At 44.8% G+C, this 22,755-nt stretch overlaps 1 protein-coding gene and 1 long non-coding RNA gene across 2 annotated transcripts in view; one reads left to right on the top strand and one right to left on the bottom strand.

The window, feature by feature from the left end:
- The window catches only part of NECAB2 (N-terminal EF-hand calcium binding protein 2), a 307,800-nt gene that overhangs the window by 465 nt on the left and 284,580 nt on the right, over positions 1–22,755 (top strand). The window lies entirely within an intron of this gene.
- Positions 1,436–21,559, bottom strand: LOC146339053 (uncharacterized). Its single transcript, XR_014784609.1, has 3 exons — positions 21,462–21,559; positions 6,687–6,732; positions 1,436–3,480 (listed from the first exon to the last, which is right to left on the bottom strand). It is a non-coding gene; the product is annotated as an uncharacterized LOC146339053 (long non-coding RNA).

Raw genomic sequence — 22,755 nt, forward strand, 5'->3', positions numbered from 1 at the left:
GTCCGAGGTGCTGACCCCGGCCCCCGGATAGGCGCCGCGCCCGGGCAGCTCCTTCGGACCCCGGCTGGCCCCGCGAGCGCGCTCCCAGCCCCGCGGACATCCGCGCCACCAGCCTCCCCTGGGTCGCTCGCTCGCTCTCTCTGTGTCACTGATGCCAAGCGACTCGCCTCCGTCCCCAGGAAAGTGGCCGGCCGGCTGGCCGGCCGTCTCTCCAGCCCCCCTCCCAGGCAAAAGACCCCCCCCCCAAACACACACCCGCTTCGCCGCTCTTGCCTGGCTTGCCCCTCGAGCCTCCCTGGACGGACGCAGCCTACCTCTGGAAAAGCCCAGCACTGGCGGCGAACCGCTTTGTGGAGTTTCCTCCCAGAGAGCCGCCTGCCTGGGCGGCAGAAGCCGCAAGCGGCGGGGCTCTTCCACTGACCCACCAGCGGGGCTTGCCTGGGGTGAATTAAAATGGACTTGGGGGGTGGGCGGCTGCGGAAGAAAGCTGCTTCTCCCTTAGGAAGTGGGTGGCAGGAGGCGGGGTTGGGATTGGCCTCTTCTCAGAGCCGTGGCTTCCGCATGGGATAGGGGAAGTCGTTCACATGCCCTCTGGGTCCGTGCCGAGTGCCTTTCCTGCACCACTGAATGACTGCCTGCCTGAGCAGGGGCTTGTGAGAAAGGTTGCCAACTTTTACAATATATCTAGCTCTAGCTATATATGGCAGGGCGCCCGTGCTTTCAAAAGCTGCCTTACACAGGCGGAGACTTTGCAAGTGGCAGTCACCCACATCGCTTTCATTTTTGGACAGGGCTGCGGAGGGGGCGGCGCGGGGAAGAAGCCTCGGCTGGCTGCTAAGCCCTCGCCTCCAGGCAGCTTTTTAAAAGCACAAGACTTTTGCCTGGTGTGTGTGCGTGTGTGTGTGTGTTGGGGGGTGGGATGTTGGCAACCCTAGAGGAGGGGTTTTCTGGTTGGAGGGGGGAAATCTGTTCTAGATATAGAGCGCCAGCGGTACATAAATATTGTAAATATATAAAAATAAAAATGGCAAACCAATGCCCTTAAGACAGGCATGAGTTCCAGAATCTCTTCGCAGATAGCCAGGGTTGGGACCCCCACTGCTACGACCCATTAAGAGTAGGGTTGGTGGTTTGTCTCTACCTTGGTTTGTTTCTTCCCAAAAGTGATGCTCTTATTAATGGACTGTAGCCAATGTTAGTCTAATGCAGCCTTCCCCAGCTAGGGCAGGCTGGGGTTGCTGGGAACTGTAGTCCAAAACATCTGGATGGCACTAGGTGGGGAAAAGCTGGTCTAACTTAAGTCCCATTCATTTCAATGGGTCTACTCTAAGTAGAACTAACATTAGATACAACTCAAATAGCAGGAGAAAGGGAAGGCAGTCCATTCCAGTCAACACCCAGAACAAATCCTTCACTCTCACAAACCAGGTCCATACTGGCATTGCAGTTGCATTAGATTTGTCAGTTTGTATGAGAAATTCACAAGAAAGTTGCAAGAAAGACCCCTGCTTTGGGAGGTTTATGGTTATCAACCCCACCACCATCCATGTCATCATAACACCTCCCATTTATGTAGGTCTTTCAAAAAGTGTCCAAAGCACTTTCCCCCAGACTTACAACAAACCTGTGAGATAGTTCACTTTCATTATCCCTACATTAGGGCACACTTTGTCAAATTTGGAAGGATCTTGAATTCTGTTGGAATGAAACAACATTGCAATGAGAACAGGGACATGAAAGTAAAACATTTGTTGAGGCTGTATGATTACCCCGATCCAGGAAATAACAAGCCTATACCTCCCTAGGTGAATTCATATCCAAATACCATTAAAGAGGTAATCATACTTCAGTGGAAGCGAGGATAAAAATATAGAAGTCTGTGTGTAGTTTTGTCATCTAGCATAACAATGTGCTAGTTTATCTTTCAGTAGAGGAGCAGTTTCCCCCATTGCATTTAATTTAGAAAGGGATGTGTTGGTTACGAAATATTTGATACCTTGCTGAAACTTACATAAATATGCAGTAGCATGTTTTATTGGTGGAACGGCTCTGGGTATTATTGGAAACCAATCCTTTTCCAGATGGGAAGTTCTGTTTGGAGCTTGACAACAACTGATTTTCTGCTTTTAAAATCTAAACACAACATGCAGAGCAGATATTGATTGATAGCAATTAATTAACAGGTGATGGTTAAGAGCAGTTTCTCATTTTGCTGAGCAAAGAAGTTCAGTTCTCGTTTTAAAATTCTGAAACAAAATTTGTTCTCCATCCCAATAATCTCTCTCTAGAATCAATGCATGAAACTAAGCAGTTCAGTCTTAAAAAATGGTTGACTAATGAAACGGGGGGGGGGGGGGATGGACAAGAGTTTATATCTTCCCTGACACTTTCTGAAAATGATGGCCCCACATCAGATTAATGGTATTTGTCCACCACCACCACCCCCATTTGTCCACCCCTTCACACATACACATGCATGGTACACCACACTGCATTGATGAAAACAAGAATCCGTGTTGTGTTGTTAAATGCTAGCATGCACAATTTTTCACTGGTTCTATATTTATCCAAGTGTTATTTTTTTTAGGCAGCTAACTCTGTGCCTATTTCAAAGAAACATTGCAACTTTTAAATCAAACCCCTCTAAAAGACTCTCAATAAGAATCTGTAGGAGTTCTCTCGACTTTGGCTAATGGTACTCATTGAAGTAAGTGCGTGTCTGTGCATGTTCCTGTAAATTCAAGGTTCTGAATAGTTGGTCCAGAATTAGCCAGAGTAGCTGGGCTCGGAACTAGACAAAGACAGATTGATGCTTAGATTAGGCAATTCCTTGAAGCATATGTCACAGCATACTGGTGAGACTACTGAGAACCACCACAGTGTGCATTGTGGAAAAATGAATGAATTAAATAATAGGTCTCCCATGAGGCGCATGTCTCCTTCTGATCAGCCTTTGATGGAGGCAAATAATTCTGCTGGCTAGCTCACTGCACTGGGAGCGACTGAATAATCCAAAGATGTGACCCAATGCAGTGATGCACCCAAATGAATTGAGGAGGCTTCCTGCTGCATCTCTAGGGCATCAGAAGCACCTTAAGCTGAGTCAGACTGTGGGTCCATCTAGCCCAGTATTGTCAACACTGACTGGCAGCACTGGCTCCCCAGGGCTTCAGGCAGAAGATTTTCCAGTCCTACCTGGAAATGCCAGGAATTGAACCTGGGACCACCTACATGCACATCCATTCTTCCTTGCAGTCTTGTCAGGCATAAGAGTACATTGTGTTTCCAACATCCAATAATAATAATAATAATAATAATAATAATAATAATATAGGGCATCTCAGGTATTCAGAAGTTTGGAAAGCACTGATTTAGAGAAGTATGAATTGATAAAATCCGCGCCATCTGTGTTTCACAGATTGTCAGGCGCCTTTTGTTCTGGTGTCCGTTCACAGGCAGATGTGGATTTTTTTAGTTATGCTGAAAAATACAGAAATAATTCCATAAGAGGGTTTGCAACAATTGATTGATTGATTGCATTTATATCCCACCTTTTTCCTCCTGCAAGGAACCCAAGGTGGCTTACATTATCCTCCTCCTCTCCATTTTATCCTCACAACAGCAACCCTGTGAGGTAGGTTGGGCTGAGAGTCTGTGACTGGCCCAAGCCACCCAATGAGCTTCCATGGCCGAGCACGAACCCAGAACTCCCTGCTCCCAGTCCAGCACTCTAATCACTACGCCACACTGGATCTACATAGTTTACATAATTTACATTAGTATGTAGCATTTACTGCATTGTCTCCCATTCCATTCAACTTTTCCCCACAGATATTTACCAGTCTCAGCAGAAACATGTGTATTTTCCTATGAATAAATATGCATAAATTTCAGGAAAGTTAAAAAAAAATCCAAAAGTTCATGAATGCTGCGTGGCCTGAGGGGTCCCTCCGCAGCAGATTACACAGGTTGGATTCTTAGAAATTCGAGCTCATTTTAGTCCATCTCAAATTTCTCCAGCATCCACTTAGATGGAGCAATGGCTTGCATAAAAACCACAGTGAAAAAAATAACAATTTAACATCACATTCCTGTTTGAAGAGCTTGACTTTCTAATTTTCCCTCTACAAGAGCTTTCCAGCACAATCCTGTACACAACTACTCAGAGGTGAATCCCACTGAGTTCAACTGGGCTTACTTCCAGGTAAGTAGTATAAGAAGACAGCCTGGATCATTTTAGAGAGAAGATTGGTTATGATATAATGCCAGCTGGAACTGAGAGTTAGCAAGTGTGAATGTAAACTCCCTTAACGTTTGCTAATATACATGCCTCCTTAATAGCAGAATCCCTTCTCTGCTGTTCTTGGTGGGTGAATTGTGCTAGCTCAAATAATAATTCTGGCATCCATCAAACAGCCCCTCTCACACATTCACCTGTACTTCATTAGGTCTAATAAGCTAATAGACGTATGCTTATATCTTCTCCAAGTTGCTTGGAATGAGAAACTGGTAGCACAAAATGAATGAACGTGGCTCTAAATAAGAAGTGTGGAACCTCTTTCAAGGGCTGATTCCCATTTCTGACTAGTTCTCTGGGGCAGCACTTCAGAGGTGCATGGGGCCAAATGCAGAAGGGGTGGGGCCCAAAATACCAGCCAGTTTTTAGCTTCAAGTTCTTACTGCCAGGAGCTAAGCTTTAGGAGAGGCATCCCCATTGTAGAATGGGGAAAAACTTGCACAAATGCCAGGAAACTACCACATAACAAGTAGTTGGGAGAAAAGGGGTGGGGCCAGGGAAATGGGGCATGGCCATCTGATTCAAAATGGGGTAGAAGATTCTTTTTCTTTGTTTGTTTAAGGCCAGGTGCCATTTATTTATTTCGATCCTAACTTTCTTAATGATGATAAGAAGTGAGGCAACAAAATGTTGCAGTGCAGAGTGCTCCTGATGAGGATTCCATCCCTACCCTTCTCCAGGATACTCCATTCCACCCCCTCTCCTCAAGTAGGGATCCCCAACCTTTTTGGATCAGTGAGCACATTTGGAATTTTGAGAGTCATGGGCACTCTCACAAAATGGCTGCCATGGTAGGCATGGCCAGTCACAAGATACCAATTTCCAAGAAGGGTACAAGAGAGGAAACTTGCTCAAAAACTGAAGTACAAGGCAGAGGTGGGGTCTGAGCACCAAAACACAAAACCACTCTATTGAACCCACTGTTTTCTGCTCCAACCCCCATCTCCCTGAAAGCAAAGTGATGAGCCTGAGAGACAAGTAACTTGACTAAGAATGCCATGTGGATTCCAGAGGCATTCTGCGAAATACAAATGGTGCTGGGAGACAGGCACTTTGCTATGCAGCATGTCAGCCTCCCAATTTATTTTATATATAATCTTTAAAATATAATGAAAATTAAGAGGATCAGGCAGCCTGACGGGTTCCAAGAGAGGTGCCCACAGACACAGTAATGGCTACCACATTGGAAGCCTTATCCCCAAACACCCAGCATTTCAGTTCTCATTGGGCTGTGTGTCCCCCCCCCCCACACACACACTTTAGGTTTCTTTCTTCAAACCATTTTTGTACTTCTGCAAATGTGAAGGTCCCCAAGCCTGCTAATTCCTCCCTTTTGTGCAGAGGTGGTACAGTGTTGGCTACATTGAGATCCGTGCTATGAGGATGAGTTTGCCGTTAATATATTCAAGCAGGACCTGCAACAAAAGGTTGCAGCGTGGAATGCTTCTATTCAGGGTTCAAGCTGTGCCATGCCCTCCCCCCTCCCTCCTCCCTCCCAGTTTTCCTACCTGCCTACAACAGTCAGTCAGCATGCTGTGCCCACTGAGTCTTCACTGGGTTTAGGGTGGCCACTTACACATCAGTGCCAAAGAGGACAAAGGAGACACAGATCTACATAGAATGTGCATGTGCTAATGTATATATGTGCAGAAGTAAATTTTGAAATCACGACTATAATTTCATGAAAATAGAATACATCCCACCCTAGTGGGGAAAACTGTGACAAGGTGACCTGTATGCATTCTCAGTGCCAAATCCAGGTTTTGAGGGTCCTTGGGGAAGACCCCCAGAATGGGCCTCCTCCCTCAGTGAGTCTGCCTTCTCACTGCCATTTTCACCATCTGCTATTGCTCCTCATCCTTCTTCTCATCATTGCTTCCACTTGCCTGCTTGATAGTCAGAGAGCCAGGGAGCAAGTAGGCCATGGCATCTCCTGCTCCTCCTTCTCCCCACCACTGTTGTCTGGGCCAGAGTGAGAGGTTGCATTGGTGAAGAGGAAGAGAAATCCAGGGAGCTCTTGCAGTGGGCCCCTGCTCAGGTGTGGGCCCTTGACAGGAAACTAGCCATGCCTGCCACTGGTGCCAGCCTTGTCCAGGTGCTAACTGTTGATGGACAAGTGCAAGGCCCATGATTTCCCTTCTACTGATTGTTGATCTTGAAGCCAAACTTGGACTGGACAACCCTTCAAAGAGAGGACACCTTCCTCTCAACACCCTTCAAAGAGAAGGCTGTCCTCTGTAAAGTAGGACACATGGCCACCCTAAGTCACAGGAAGCAGTAAGGGGAGGAGGGAGTCCGTGTGCTGTGTGCATCCATGGCCAGTTCATGATCCTCTAGTCCAAAAACCATGGTTGGGAGGAATATCCAAAACTGAGCCACAATGGTTTACCTTGGGGGATGTGCAGGAAGTCTACACTGGATCAGGAAAGCTGTTGCTGAAAGAAAGAAAAAACCCTGAGCTAGAATGAGAGTAAGATGGTTTTAGCTAAGTTGCTGATGTAGGGGGGTTGGTGGGGGGTCAAAAATATACTAAATAAAATCCAAAATTATCCTAAGGAAATAAAAACCCTACAATACAACAGCAATAATAAAAGTAGTTTGAAAGTCCAACCAATGAAAAACTGGCAGCAGCTCCAAAGAATTATTATTATTATTAACACTAAATAATTGATAATAATAATAAATTAATAATTAACTATTATTATTAAATAATTGATGATAATAGCAAATTATTATTATTATCATTATCATTATTTAAAAATGTTAGCAGTGTTTAAAATCCTGGGGAAATTATTTGTTTGTCTGTTTGTTCTTATTCATTTCATTTCTATACTGCCCAATAGCTGAAGCTCTCTGAAGCAGTTCATAAAAATTAAAACCACAAAGCGCAGAATGGAACAATATAAAATAGGAAAGCTTAAAACCACAGAATAACAGTATGACCAGAATAAAAGCTAGCGGCAATGCAGAGATTTAAAATGTAGGTTTGAAGCACTGGAGCTGAAGGACTAGGAAGCAAAAATGCCAAAATACTGGGAGAATAAAAAGGATTCACCTGGTGCCAGAAGGACCACTAGAAGAATTGGGATCCCTGCCTGGTGCCAAAAGTAGAGCAAGGTGGGCACTGACTGAGCCTGCCAGGGGAGAACATGTCGAGGCCCTCTCCCTGGTTGCTCCCCACCTTCCTCCTGGAGGGTGCCCATACAAGCCGCTTCTTTAATGGTAGGAATAGAGCAGGAGGCAGCCTGTGGATTATGTGGGGCCCCCTTGGCCTTCTTTGCAGCCCTCACCATCGCCCACACTGCCATGCTGTCAAATTTGCCAGTGAAATTCCACTCTGTGGTGGCGAAAACATGGGAACAGGGCAATTTAAAGAGAAATCACCACTTTTTCCGCTGCCGCTACACTGGCAAATTCCTGCGAGGTGGTGGGGTCGATTTCTGTGGTGGGTGGGGAGGTTGGTTCTGGGGGTGGGGAATCGGCCCCAGGCCAGTTTGCCCACCCTTGGACTAGGTGCTTGAAACTGATGAAGAAAACAAGCAGAAAGCAGCCAGTGAGGGACCTTATGGAGCACCCACACCACCAGATGCCATTCCGTGAGAAGGAGGGACACACCACCCTTCCAATGGAGGTCGGAGTCTCCGATATCAGTGGGGCTATGCATCCACTCTGGGTTTCAGTCAGGACCAGCCAGAACTCTACAGCACCTATCCAAGGCACTGAGCCCATGGGAGGGGGGATAGGGTTCAGCACCTTGGATAGCCCTTTTAGAGTTGTGGCTGGTTCTGACTGAAACCCAGAATGGACTCACAGCCCCCCCAAAATGGCAGCCACCAGCCTCCACTGCACCCTTCTTCTTCTTCTTCTTCCTCTTCCTCTTCCTCTTCCTCCTCCCAGCACTTCTTTGTGCTGATCATTCTAGGTGCTCCTTCTGGGTGGCCGTGTGACCTACTCTACAGAGGACAGACCTCTATTTGACAGCATCCTCTATTTCCAGTCCACGTCTGTTTTAAATAGCACAAACCGGAAGAAGGGAATGCTTGGGGCCTTGCAGTTGCCCATCCACAGTGAGCACCCAGACAGAGCCTGGGCAGACTCACAGCCACTGGACACCTCGTCACAGCCTTCCTCACTGTGGTGAGTTGTATTGACTTCCTATTTAAATCAGAGGTGGGCACTTGTTTGACTGCAACTCCCATCAGCCCTAGGCAGCATAGCCAATGGTGAAGGGTGATGGGAGTTGTAGCATGACAGAACCTGGAGGGCCACAAGTTGCCCACCCCTTATTTAAATCATAGTCATTGTTTCCAAATTTGCACCTATACATATAAACGACTATATAAACGACTATGTTTGAGGATGCATTTCCTCTCTTTTTTGTCAATGCTGAAGTGGCCACCTTATGTGCTGTTCACAAATGGCTTGGGATTCCCATTTCTTTTTCTTTACAAAAATCTACCACAGGGGAGCCTGGTCTGGATCAGGACCATGGCACGGGGGAGGAGAGAGGAACCTCTCCCCCATGCCGTTTTCCTGATTGAAATTGCCTCTCCAGAAGCTGTTGTTTGCTATGAGAGAAGGGTGTGAGGAAAAGTGAATCCCTCTTCCCTTGTGTCACATTCCCAGTCCAGATCAGCTGCTGTGCTTTTTGTAGAGAAAAATTAATCAATCCCATGAACAGGGTTCAAGCATACACTTTGGTTATTTGCGGGGCTTCTTCAAGAGCAGACTCACAAGTAGCTCCAGGCTGAAATGGCTTCTCATGTCATTCTCAGGAACTTTCTGGGTGGAGACAAAGTTTTCTTTGGAGAACTGAAGTTAGAAAGCAGATCATTGCTCAGGATGTATTTGCTAATTCCACTTTTGCCCTTGGTAAACAGGTTCAGCAGGTTTTTCCATTGTTCCAGAAACCTGCAAACACTGCTCAATGACAGCAGCATATACCATGGGAAATGACACCCTTCTCAAGCTGCTTTCAACTGACTTAAGAGCTATTTTCTGTCTCACAACTCTGTGGCTCCTTGTTACCTAGTAGTAAGGTGGGTGCTTTTAAAAGAAAAGATAAATGGAGCCGTGCAAATTGTTTCTGCCCCATTTCCCAGGGTTAGGATGATGTTGGATCTACTGCAGCACAAACTAATGTCTATTCTTCTTCTCTGCAGCGTCTGTCCAAAGAATCAAGCTGTAAATCCGCTCTTGCTGCAGATCAGAGTGCTGCTATTGGCAGGACACCTATAGGGGCTGGGGGGGGGGGAACAGTGATTCGGCCAAAAATGCATGGAATTGTCTCAGTGACTCTAGGAGAAACCATTTCATGAAATGGCCCTTCCCTGAACTTTGTTTCTCTGAATCCTTTTGCTGGTTCTTCAGCAATATGTCATTTACTTCGGAGCAATCCCACTGAACTCAACACTTTACTTCTGATTAGACATGTATAGGCTTGCACTGCTAATCTCTTATCCCTCTTTCCCCTCCCCCCACCCCTGCAAAAGCAAAGAAACAAACAGCATGGGATGCCTTTTGAACCTTCCAATCTGCTTTTGAATAAAGCATCCTTAGGTTGTGCTTGTTGTTTGTAAGACATTCTTATATAAAAAAATCCAAACATAAAATGTTTTCCCTGGTAGTTCAGGTTTAAAAATAGGGTTTCATGGAATGGCACACCATGACTTTATATTTTTAACAAGCCGTGTTCAACAATTGCCCTTTCATGATAGGGGTATTTAACACCGCATCTCTGAAATAAAAAGAACTGCTGGAAGAACTCTCCACCCACTCTGTGAAAGTGGTGTGTTTTCTGTAGCTATTCAACTGCTGTCCATTATCATGGTGGCTCCCAGTAAGTAGCAGAGGAGGCAGCCATTTTTATAGTGGCAGCTATTCTGAATTTCCCAAAATCCAAGGAGCAGCTCAGAACAGGTCTTTCTGGGAGGAAACGAAATGGCAGCCATCCCAATTCTCTTCCAGCCCAAAAGAATTTCAGCTCACCCCAAAGTATACCTTTAAAAAAGTGCCAGTTTTGAGGTGAGAAATGGTCTGTGCCAATTCTGTACAGCCCTAATAGAGGTTGATTCAAAAAGGTGTCAACCTTGGTAGGGGAGAACTCTAGCAGCAGGGTCTGAAAGGCATGCACACACTCAAGCTGTAAATATTGCCTCTGCTGTCAGACCTGCATTGCTCCATTTGAGCTGTGAAGCAGCAGGAGAAATGTCACGGGTTATGTCTAACCATAGGATGAGGTGGTCACCTGTGAGCTCTACACACACTGTTAAACCTAGTGTTACTGCCCTGTCACTTTCACTGGTAGCAGAGTATTGGTAACAGTGGGCAGAAGCTACACATGATGGTCTTGGTTACAGGTGTCATGTGGGAATGCTTTAGGCAAGGTGTGTGCAAGTTCCAGGTGTCTGAATACACCTTCAAATCAGAAGGATTCGGATTGCCTCTGCTCTTCTTCATTCTAGACAGTAGCACTGGGGTCTCCAACTGATGTGCCTGCAGAAACTGCTCTTGGCTCCCACCAGATTCCCTGCCCTTCTCGATGTTACTTTAATTTAGGGTTTTAAAAATTCTTTTTAATTGGAAGGTTTCCATGCTGCAAAGCAAAATGCTGCCCCCCAGCGCCGTCAGACCCCACCACTGCCTTGTATTTAAGTTCTTGGGCGGGTGACTGTTCTTTCAGTCTCATCAGTTTGCCTTCCAGGAAATGAGTGTGCTGTGTGACCATCTTGCCTACAATGGCAGCCATTTTATGACTGGGCAAGACCCCATGGCAGCCATTTTGTGAGAGCCACTTTGCCCACCGACCCAAAAGGTTGGAACCCCCTGCAGTAGTGCAGTGGAAGGGGAAAACAGAACAGTGGAGCTCCAGGACATTTTTTTCAGAGCAGGAGCGATAGCATCATCTACCAGAGCGGCAGAGTAATTGTAAGACCCTCCTAACCCTGGTAAGTGAATGAGGTGATAATGAGGCTTTCAAGTTTTACTGTTTGTGATAGATTATAAATTGAATCTAGAGGAAATCAGAAAATGGGGAACATGATCAAGCAGAGGCTAGATACTTCTTTCCTTTTATTTGGTGAGGATCCTACTTCACACTTGTCATTTAAATGGTAGCGCTTCTTTGCAAGATGCTTCACATTTCTAACTAAAAGCTAAAGGTTGCATTTCCCCTTGCTAAAGATCTTTTGTTAAAGCTCCATGTGTTTTACAAGTTGCATCTGTGCATGGAAATAAACACCACTGAGTTCAATGGAGCTTGCTCCCAAGTAACTCTGCATATAGGATTGCAGTCATGAACTTAATTTTGAAATTTGATTAATGATTTGTTTGTTTCTTTGTTTTGGATGTTTGTTTTATGAAGGAGTTTTTAATATGAATGTTAACTCTGTAAGTCTCAATAATAGAATAACAGGAGATATATACAGTGGGGGCTGGTGGCTCCGATGTCAGTGAGGCAGTGAATCCGCTCCAGGTTTCAGTCAGAACCAGTCAGAACTCTAAAGGTGCTTTGCACCTTGGAGAGGTGCCTCAAAACAATAAAGCAATTAGCAAAACAGGAGTAAATGTATATTCTTCAATTTCTATCAAACATTTCATCTTCCGCTTTCTGTTCTGTCACTGACAAAGGCAAAAGCTGAAGTGTTTGATAGAAATGAAAGAATGCACATTTATTCCTGTTTTGCCAGTTTCCTTATGATAGATAGATACTGTAGATTCTTCTTGGGGATGTCATAATGTGTTTCTGCACTTCAAAATTTACTACTACAACACTGATTCTAGAACATTTTCAAAAGTGAAATTAAGGCTGACTGTTTTGTCTGGAATGCTACTTGTGAGTGTTGTTAACAAGACACAGAAAGCTGCCAAGATCCCGTTGTACATCATCAGATTTAGGGTTAAACTAGATTAAATTACTTGAATAGAATTAATTTACACACATTTTTGCTATGTAAATAGCAGCTGGAGTGGTCACTTATGTATCCTCATCTGTGTGTGTGTTGGCGGGGGTGGGGGGACTTGATCCTTCACTGGGCAATCCTACTGCTACCACTACATGTGGGGGAACAGATCCCACCCATGGCATTTCTTTTTTATTTTTATTGCAGTGTTTATATTTCAGGCCGTATGGAGTTCTCTGCCAATATAACTCAGAGTTCCACAAATTTTTCCACCGTCACCAGTTCTCCTGGAATACTTAAAAAACAAAAACAAAACCCTAGTTGCTTGGAATAAGAGGCTTAGGCATGAGATGGGCATGACTGCTAGACCTGATGCAAACTATTAAGCTAAGAGGTATTTTATGGGATATTTTGTACAGAAGGGAATAGAGTGTTGTTCAAATTATAGGCCCTGCACGGCATAGCTTATATCTTCACTGAGTTACGCAAGCCCCTTCGCCACAACAAGGCAGTGATCCATGAAGGGGAAATTATAGGATGGAAATGCTTAAATGTACTTACATTAAGCATCCTTGCTTACCGTAATTACCTCTCAATAGCTTTCCCCCCAGATCCAGTTACCCTAAACTCTACCCCAGCAGATCTCTCACAACCTGGAATGGACAGTAGTCTGCCTTCAGTCCCTCCTGTTGCCTCTGGTTTCTGAGATAACATTGATACTGTATCAGGAATCACTTGCTGAAGCTCCTTCTGGTCAGACCTCTGACTGAATCCCTCTAGTGCTGGGCTCTGCTTAGGGATGTACAGATTTTATGAAATCCGTTCCTTCTGTGTTTCATGGAAGGTCAGGCATCTTTCATTCCATCATCTGCTCATTGACAGAATCCAATATTTTTAGGGGTGTATCAGAATTTTGTTCCACTTGCACAATGCACATTAACGCAAGTGCGTATTTGCTCATACCCTCACCCCCCGAAATACAAAACCAATCTGCAACTCCATGGAATCTGTGCAACTCATAAAAAGCTGGTCCACTGTGAAGTCAGCAGGTGGGATTCATAGAAATCCAAACTCATTTGAATTCGTTGCAGATTTCTCCGACATCCTTAGCTCTGCTGCCTGCCTGAAGCATCACCACCTTGCAGCCTGGCCTCCTGCTCTCTCCTCACAGCCACCAGCTCCAGATTTCAGGTCTCCCTCCAGAAGATTTATCTCAGTTTGGCTTTCTCTTTCCCAGTTCTGAGCACTGGTCCCTTCAGCTAACTGCCAGTAAAGTAACCCCCAACTCTCTATCCTCTACCTTCTAACCATCCCTAACTGCCTCTAACAGACTTCTCCCTGACTTAAAAACAAAAACAAACTCCTAGTCAATCACGTTCGCCATGAAATTCCCAATGGCCAGTCATCCTTGTTGACCCACCTGACCAATCAAAACAAAGGTCATCATCAAAACGCATCATCAAAAAAGAGGACAGCAATTTGCGTTACATTTCCATATGCTAAATTAATATGTATGAGTGCAAAAATAGAAATATGGCACGTCACACCAGAGTCTGGAAGACTGTGACCAGGTGGCCTGAGTGCCTGCCCATTCAGTTTGCTGTTCAGGCACGTTCTGTGGATGGGCAACAGTTCTGATGGTTCTTTAAACCAAAACTGGATAGCACAGCTTTTCAAATAGAGGACACCTTCAAATAGGGGACACTCCTCTAGCAGCCGTACAAATAGAGGGCTGTCCTTTATAAAAGAGGCCACATGGCCACCCTATATCTGAGCATCCTGGGAATGTGTGTGGGTGCGGAGGGAGAATTTTCCTTTCTCCTCCTACCACAGATAGGGTGGAGGAGAAGTGCCTCTCAAAAGCTATTTGCATTTCAATGGAAGCTGCTATTAATGCCAAGAGCGGCTTCCTTGAAAGGCATAGAGTTTGGTCCTCGCATTCTAGCCCATTTTGCAGAAAATGCAAAAGAAACCACCTCACCATCACTTGTTGAAAAGGCAATAATCCAGTGACTAGAGCTAGTTTAAAAAAGATAAGGATGTTAGAAATCAACAGAGAGGGAACTGTCTTATAAATGGTCCCTTCAGAGAACACAGTGATTGCTATGTGGCATTTGCTAATATATATGAGCATCTTTTAGAACATGAGCCATCACATCTGCAGCCTTGTTACTTCTCCAGCCTGCATATATATAACTACTGTACTACAGATATTCTCTTCCTTGTGTTTTGGCTTCCTAATTACTGAAATGATGACCTAATTTCACTTCTAAGCTTGCAGTCTGCAACCTCTACAGATGTTCAAACAGTGCTCACGAGTGTGATCTAACTTCTTTAATGTTGATCAACCTCCGGAATAAGTAGCAAAACCCAATTTGATTGTGTTGGCTTGTCCTTAGTGCCGCCTTCCTTCCAGCCCTCATTAATAAAGCCACTGTTGTATAATGTTCTATCGATTTTCCGTTCTGTCGTAATTTTTCCCTTCTGGCTCATTTGCCTCTTCAATCTTGTAGAAGTTCATTATGATTTTACTTCAAATTGCCTACTAATTTGTTTGGGATTTCTATTATTTCCTGCTCTTGACCATCTCTCATATTATTGCTGAGAGTAGATGCATTTTCACCTAACATTTAAAATGAGCTAAGCTTATTAGAAGTTTTTTACCCAAACTGTAGGTTCTTCCCTTGGGAGAATTAATATGGCTCAAGTGTGTTGGGGGATGGAGGGACAGAACGCACAGCACGGGACAGAACGCACAGCATGGGTTCTTGAAGGTTGTTCTTCCTGTCTATTTAAAATGGTTCAATTGCAAAGACTGTCAAGTACATCATCACAGAGGAGGAGGATGCTGTCCTGGTAGTTGTTCTGTGCCCTGAGTGTAATTAATCACTAATTTCAGGCCAGCTTCATTGATATCTACTCATATCGCTGTTAATTTAGCTCCCTCATTTGCAAACATTGCAAAAGAAGCCATGTCTCTGCTATAGGTCATTATTAATGATTTGATTCCAGAATGATAAGCAAATTAAGAAAGGACCAAAGTGGATGTGATATGGGGTGGGTGGAGAGAGCCATATCCTGAAACTCTCATATTTAGTTGAAGTGTTAATAACAGCTGCATTCTCTCCCCGCCCCTGGCAACCCCACAGTTCAGATATGGACCATACTAATGGAGGAGAGGGATGTAATGCTTTCCCACCACACTCTTCCCCCCTCCATTGAAACACACCCCAAAGATACCATTTGTCCTGTGGGGCAAATAACAACTTTAAGGGGCCATTTTAATCAGGAAAATGATGCATGGGGAAATGGTTAGTCCCATTCCCCCAATGCTACAGCTCCACACTTTTCTTTGGTTAGCCAAGATGCCCCATGTTGTCCTGGTCCTGTATTGCCTTATGAAGAACCAGCCTTATTGCTAGAAGAGGGCTTCCTCTCACTGTTTCACCCACCATCCCAGCTAATAATGGCACAGGTCAATTCACAGGAGGATTCCTCTAGCAAAACGGTAACACTTAGATGCTTCATAATGCAATATAGGGCCAGGACAAGGTGAGGCATCTTTGCTGGTCCCAGGCACTCCATCCTCCCCATCTGGATTTGGGCGTGAAAGACCAAGGAAAACTATGGATTTGATGTTCAGTCGTTCAGTCGTGTCCGACTCTTCGTGACCCCATGGACCATAGCATGCCAGGCCTTCCTGTCCTGCGCTCTCTCCTGGAGCATGCTCAAGTTCATATTCATTGCATCGGTGATGCTATCTAGCCATCTCATCCTCTGCCGCCCCCTTCTCCTTTGGCCTTCAGTCTTTCCCAGCATCAGGGTCTTTTCCAGAGAGTTTTCTCTTCGCGTTAGGTGGCCAAAATATTTCAGCTTCAGCTTCAGTATCTGTCCTTCCAATGAGCACTCAGGGTTGATTTCCTTTAGGATTGACTGATTGGACCTCCTTGCAGTCCAGGGGACTCGTAAGAGTCTTCTCCAGCACCACAGTTCGAAAGCATCAATTCTTCGGCGCTCAGCCTTCCTTATAGTCCAGCTCTCACAGCCATACGTTACTACTGGGAAAACCATAGCTTTGATTATACGGACCTTTGTCGGCAAGGTGATGTCTCTGCTTCTTACTATGCTGTCTAGGTTGGCCATAGCTTTCCTCCCCAGGAGCAAGCGTCTTTTAATTTCATGGCTACAGTCACCGTCTGCGGTGATCTTGGAGCCCAAGAAAGTAAAATCTGTCACTGCTGCCATTTCTTCCCCTTCTATATGCCAGGAAGTGATAGGGCCAGATGCCATGAACTTAGTTTTTTTTAATGTTGAGTTTCAAACCAGCTTTTGCACTCTCCTCTTTCACCCTCAACAAGAGGCTCTTTAGATCCTCTTCGCTTTCTGCCATTACGGTGGTATCGTCTGCATATTGGAGGTTGTTGATAATTCTCCCAGCAATCTTAATTCCGACCTCTGATTCATCCAACCTGGCATTTCTCATGATGTACTCTGCATATAAGTTAAATAAGCAGGGTAACAATATGCAGCCTTGTCGTACTCCTTTCCCAATTTTGAACCAATCGGTTGTTCCATGTCTGGTTCTTACTGTTGCTTCTTGACCCTCGTACAGGTTTCTCAGGAGACAGGTAAGGTGGTCTGGTACTCCTATCACTTTAAGAATTTGCCACAGTTTGTTGTGATCCACACAATCCAAGGCTTTAGCATAGTCAATGAAGCAGAAATAGACGTTTTTCTGGAATTCTCTTGCTTTCTCCATGATCCAGCGAATGTTGGCGATTTGATCTCTAGTTCCTCTGCCTCTTCGAAACCCAGCTTGTACTTCCGGTAGTTCTCGGTTCGCATACTGCTGAAGCCTAGCTTGTAGGATTTTGAGCATCACCTTGCTGGCATGTGAAATGAGCGCAATTGTGTGGTAGTTTGAACACTCTTTGGCATTGCCCTTCTTTGGAATTGGAATGTAAACTGACCTTTTCCAGTCTTGTGGCCATTGTTGAGTGTGCCAAATTTGTTGGCATATTGAATGCAGCACTTTAACAGCATCATCTTTTAGGATTTTAAATAGCTCAGCTGGAAGACTGTCATCTCCGCTAGCTTTGTTGTTACTAATGCTTCCTAAGGCCCACTTGACTTCACTCTCGAGGATGTCCGGCTCAAGTTCAGTGACCGCACTATCATGGCTATCAGGGACATTCAGATCTTTCCTGTATAGTTCTTCTGTGTATTCTTGCCACCTCCTCTTAATCTCATCTGCATCTGTTAGGTCCCTGTCTTCTTTGTCCTTTATCATGCCCGTCTTTGCACAAAACGTTCCCTTGAGATCTCCAATTTTCTTGAAGAGATCTCTAGTCTTTCCCATTCTATTGTTTTCCTCGATTTCTTTGCATTGTTCATTTAAGAAGGCCTTCTTGTCTCTCCTTGCTATTCTCTGGAACTCTGCATTCAGTTGGATATATCTTCCCCTTTCTCCCTTGCTTTTCGCTTCCCTTCTTTCCTCAGCTACTTGTAAAGCCTCATCAGACAGCCACTTGGCTTTCTTGCCTTTCTTTTTCTTTGGGATGGATTTCGTTGCTGCCTCCTGAACAATGTTACGGACCTCCGTCCATAGTTCCTCAGGCACTCTGTCTATCAGGTCTAATCCCTGAAATCTATTCCTCACCTCCACTGTATATTCATCAGGGATATGATTTAGGTCATACCTGAACGGTTTAGTGGTTTTCCCGACGTTCTTCAATTTAAGCCGAAATTTTGCAAGAAGCAGCTCATGATCTGAGCCACAGTCAGCTCCAGGTCTTGTTTTTATTGACTGTATGGAGCTTCTCCATCTTTGGCTGCAAAGGACATAATCAATCTGATTTCGATATTGACCATCTGGTGATGTCCATGCGTAGAGTCGCCTCTTGTGCTGTTGGAAAAGAGTGTTTGCTATGATCAGCGTGTTCTCTTGGCAAAACTCTATTAGCTTTTGTCCTGCTTCATTTTGTACACCAAGGCCATGCCTGCCTGTTATCCCGGTGATTTCTTGACTTCCTACTTGAGCATTCCAATCCCCTATGATGAAGAGGACGTCTTTTTTTGGTGTTAGTTCTAGAAGGTGTTGTAGGTCTTCATAGAACTGATCAACCTCAGCTTCTTCGGCCTCAGTGGTTGGGGCATAGACTTGAATTACTGTGATGTTGAATGGTTTGCCTTGGATTCGTACTGAGATCATTCTATCATTTTTAAGATTGTACCCCAGTACTGCTTTTCCCACCCTTTTGTTGACTATGAGTGCTACTCCATTTCTTCTAAGGGATTCTTGCCCACAATAGTAGATATGATGGTCACCTGAATTAAATTCGCCCATGCCTGTCCATTTTAGTTCGCTGATTCCCAAGATGTCGATGTTCAATCTTGCCATCTCCTGTTTGACCACCTCCAGCTTACCTTGATTCATTGATCTGACATTCCAGGTTCCTAAACAATATTGTTCTTTACAGCATCGGATTTTCTTTTCACCACCAGACACATCCACAGCTGAGTGTCCTTTCGGGTTTGGCCCAGCCGCTTCACTCTTTCTGGCGCTACTTGGAAATACCCTCTGCTCTTCCCCAGTAGCATATTGGACACCTTCCGACCTGAGGGGCTCATCTTCCGGCGTCATATCTTTTAGCCTTGTGATACGTTCCATGGGGTTTTCTTGGCAAGAATACTGGAGTGGGTTGCCATTTCCTTCTCCAGTGGACCACATTTTGTCAGAACTCTCTGCCATGACCTGCCCGTCTTGGGTGGCCCTGCACGGCATAGCTTATGGCTTCACTGAGTTACGCAAGCCCCTTTGCCACAACAAGGCAGTGATCCATGAAGGGGAAACTATGGATGCATGGAGTGTAAGTTGTAAACAAACACAATTTGTGACATTGCACAACGTCATCACTGCTCGCGGGGCACATCAGTTAAGGCATCAGCCTTAACTTCCTGGTTTTGTAGAGCTTGAAGCAACATGAGATAGCATTAATTCTGGGCTTAAACTGGCAGGTTTTTTGATAATTGAATATGTGATCAATCATACTTATGAGTTCAACATGAACCTTACCAGCTGCAGCATCTAAAATGGCAGGCATAGCTGAAAGCATTCAGAAATGTGTCATGACTCACGAGGCTTGGCTGGAGAACTTTGGTGTGATTCATAAGTATACAAATGTCTCATTTGTGGTGTAGTGGTAAATTTTGGAGTGCCTGCACTCATCATGACAGTACTCATAGCCAAATCCCCAAGGAGAATCCAAAAATGCAAGCAGCTATGTTGATCTCTCTCTCCCACCCTCCGCCGTCTCTCCCACTCTCTCTGTTAAGCTAATGGGCCTTAACTGCCCATTCAAGACCAACCCCAAATTCTTTGCATCACAACAGGGATAGTTCATAGCAATACCATTTTGCAAGGAAAATTGCAACTAAGCTCAGAGGCAACAGAGAAATCGGGTGGGGGGGCACTGTCCCTGCTAATCAAAAAGCCCCCACTCTCCAACCTGCAACAGTAGGCTCACTCCACTGGCTCAGCTGAAACACCAGCTCCATTTGGCTCCTCCTCTCCTTTAAATGGTTCCTTTCAAGTTGCTCTTTAAAAGAATTCAGCCTTCCCCAAACTGGGGCTCTCCAGGTGTGTTGGGCTACAACTCCCACCATCCCTAACCCGTGGCTGAGGATGATGGGGCAGTCCAACACATCTGGAGGGCGCCCAGTTGGGGGAAGTTGAAAGGAACAATGTAACCTTTTTTAAACAATGGAGCCAAATTGTGCTTGTTTTCCTCTTCTCTACCCATCCCTTTTTCCTTTTGTGTCATGTCTTTTAGATTGTAAGCTTGCAGGCAAAGACAGTCTTTTTAAAAATCTGTGTACTCCACTTAATAAATATTAGATTCTTTATAAAATAGCAACAATAATGGTTATGATGTGCAGATGCTCTCTCTCCTCCTGCCGCACCCTGCTCCAATATGGAGGGTCCTCTCACCGATGTCCCAACTCTTAACCTGAGTGATGCTACTGAAATTCTGAGTGGAAATGCAGCATCAAATCATTCCTCACTTCTGCTTTCTGACCTTGGTGTGCTTGCTCTGTTCATCTAATCTGAGCAGCCTTATTGCTACGTTTAGTGTTCCATAACCCGCAAAAGCACTTGCTCCTGAGGGCTCTCTGCTTTGCTAAGGAAGCTCTGTGCTTCCCTCTGCAGAAATGTTACCGAAGGAGAATTTGCCAAGTGCTCTTCCTCGTGCAAATGCTGTTTGCTTGTTGCATCTCTGGAAGCAGTTAACTCAAAAGTGGGGCGTTCCCCCTCTGACCTGCCCGACAGGACTGATGCTGCACTAACAGCCCTCGTTCCTTGGGAAGTGTTGACACCTGACAACACTGGTAGAACCATAGCTTTGGCTCACTGGAGCTCTGCTTTTATCAAGATGTTTTCCCTCTGCTGGGAATTTCAAATGGCTGTGTCACTACTATGCTTTGCGATTCCTTTCTTCTTTTTCATCTGTTTCTCCTCCTACGAAAAAATGGAGTTAAGAAACTGAACATTCTGGGTGCCATTGGCTGAATGCTCAACTTTATTTCTATAGGGCTGGATTTGAAATTCTCCTCCTCTCAATTTCTCCCTGTGCCTTCAACCTGTGCAGACATTTTGGCGCTTTGGCTGAACACATGTATGTGTGTTCTGGTGTGCATCTATGACATGCTGACACATGTATGTTTGTATATGCATAGGCAATTTCCCAATCATGGGGAGAGGTGTCTAGTTTACATGCACACGTAACAGATGTGCATAGGTACACTCCAGCTGTGCAGCAGAATGTGGATACAGCAGGGCAAAGCCTGGCAACACAATGCTGCTCTCACACTATACGTGCATTCAGTGTCCAGAAACCTCCAACCAAAAGTCTGAAAGGATCCAGTGAGCAAGAATTCTCTACTTTTCTGTCTTTACTTCTGAATTTTATGAAGATCAGTGTGCACTTATGTCTAGGTTCCACTTATGACCCGGACCCCCTGAGTAAGGATCTCTTGCCTCCTTAAGAGTCCCACCTTTCTTCTTTTACTTTCCCCTTTCCAGTAATACGGGATTTAGGCTGTAGATGTAGGGTGACTGACACTCTAGACACAGGGTTTAACTGCAACAGTTTACTAGTATTTTAAAGCAAGCAAATTACAACTACAGGTATTTACACAGTAGAGCTGAGTGATACAAAAGGCATTCAAAGAAAATAAAATTTGCAAAACGCAAGTTCCTTTACCCTAGCTGTCCTTAGACTTTTCTGGGCTGCTTCTTCCTGCTCACGCTCCAGACTCTGCTCTCACTTCAGGCTCTGGCTGTCTCTCTTTCTCTGGCTGCAGCCTGGTCTTTCTGATTCATTCTGGCTCTCTCTCTCTCTTCTTATATACCTTCCTCCCCAAAAAACTGAAACTACTGCTTCAAACCTGTAGAAATGAAACTTATGTGGAGAAATGAAACTGACACTAATCTGGAGAAATGAAACTGCTCCTCTCGGTTACCCCCTTCCAACAGAAATTCTAGGCCTTAAAGCCTGATCATTTTCCCCTTTGCCTCTGTAGGCCTCAAGCCTTCACAACTTATTTATTTACTAATCTGGAGGTCTCCAACCTGATGCTCATGGGCACCAGTGTGCTCGTGGGCATTAGAACATAAGAAGAGCCTTCCTGGATCAGACCAAGGGTCCATCTAGTCCAGTATTCTGTTCACACAGTGGACAACCAGCTGCTCACTGGGAAAAAAAAATTCCTGGTTTCTGTGCAGTTTTTCCCCATTCTAAAAGGCTGAAGTGCCTCTCCTAAGGCTTAATGACTGGCAGTAAGCATTTTAAGCTTAAATATGCTGGCCTTTTTTTTCCCTTTGTTATTGTACGTCTTTGTTCCAGCCTCTTCGCCTTCAACCTCACCCACCAGTGGAATGTGCCCCCCTAGAACTTCTCCAAAATGGAATTTGCCCTTCAGGCTGAAAGAGGCTCTCCACCTCTGCTCTTTTTGAAGAGCTGTCCAAACAAGATAAAGAACTGGAATAAGTAGGCTGACCATATTTCCTTGAGACAAAAACGGGATATTGGGATGACAAAAACGGGACGGGGTTATGTAATATTCCATATTCATGAAAAAGTAAGACAATAACAAAAGTTTTATTACATGAACATATTGAGCTAACAATTATTAGTAAAAAAAATCTGTATGGCACACCACACTGAACTCTCTAATGCAGGTCTGCAGTGGCCAGACAGCAAAAAATCATAAACATGCACCAAAAAGAAAAAAAAAAAAAGGAATGAACACCCCGACTGCTATCACAAGCTGGTATATGCTAATGTCCTACTGGAGAGTTCCGCTGTAATAAAAAAATAGCTAACAGCCTGTTGAACCGAAATATGAGTCTGAAAAGTCCAAAGCAAACTGAATGTAGGGCAGAAAGAATCTCTGTGGGCGGAATGATGGTAGAAATAACAGTGAGATTCACCCTCCTGCCTCCCACATGCTGAATGTAGGGGTGGACGAAAGTCCCTTACCTGTCCTCGAAGGACG

This window comes from Heloderma suspectum, chromosome 8 (assembly GCF_057233095.1).
Source record: "Heloderma suspectum isolate Gila_16-S chromosome 8, 16-S_ref, whole genome shotgun sequence".
NCBI classification, from domain to species: domain Eukaryota; kingdom Metazoa; phylum Chordata; class Lepidosauria; order Squamata; family Helodermatidae; genus Heloderma; species Heloderma suspectum.